Source organism: Trichechus manatus, unplaced genomic scaffold (genome assembly GCF_000243295.1).
Source record: "Trichechus manatus latirostris isolate Lorelei unplaced genomic scaffold, TriManLat1.0 scaffold00112, whole genome shotgun sequence".
Classification (NCBI taxonomy): Eukaryota; Metazoa; Chordata; class Mammalia; order Sirenia; family Trichechidae; genus Trichechus; species Trichechus manatus.
This window is the reverse complement of record NW_004444048.1, coordinates 4,331,227-4,332,157: the sequence shown is the minus strand read 5'-3', so window position 1 is coordinate 4,332,157 and position 931 is coordinate 4,331,227.

Genomic DNA, 931 nt, shown 5'->3' with positions numbered 1-931 from the left:
GAAGCAGCAGGTATTAAGGATGACCCAGACTTCATGGGTCTCACTCAAACTGCGGCAGCAGCATTTCTCTCTAACTCACCTTTGAGGGCAAAGCATGATGTTTCTGAGGGTGTGGTCAGCTGAAAGGCAGAACAATGGCATTTCAGTCTTTTCTCACCTTTCAGTCTCCGGTAGTGACTGCTAGATACAAGATAATCAATAAATACGAATGGGCTGGAATCCAAAGTTACAAAAGTATAGCACACTGGTTGAAAAGACAGACCCTGGAGCCAGAATGCTCAGACTTGCATCCTGGTTCTGAAACTTACTCACTGTGTGACCTTGAACAAGTTCCTGACCATCTTGTGCTTCATTTTCCTCATCTGTGAGAAGACAGTAATAGTACTTACCACACAGAATTAATGTGAAGTTAAAAGAGTTACAATTGCAGAAGGGCGCCATATGCAATTGTCACTTCTCGTACTGCATTGTCACTCTTTCCTTCGCTATTGGTTCATTCCACTCAGCATTCATATATGCTGTAATAGTGTCCCTTAAAAAAATCCTTGATCCTACTTCCTTCTCCAGTTTTGACCCCATTTCTCTCTATTTACATCAAAACCCCTAGAAAGAATTGTGCAGTTGCTCTAGTGAGATTTTTATCTCCGCTATGGAACTGAAACTGTTCAGCAAAATCAGCAGCGATCTCCATTGTGCCTAATCTAATCAATTCTCACTATCACAGGACTCCAATTTTCAGCAGCATTTAACCGTTCTTGACTCCCTCATTCTTAAAACACCACTCTTTTTTTTTAATTTTCTTTTTATTGTTGTGCTTTAAGTGAAAGTTCACAATTCAGGTTAGTCTCTCACACAGAAATTTATACATACATTGTTTTGTGACCCTACTTGCTCTCCCTATACTGTGACAGAACACTCTTCCTTTCCACCC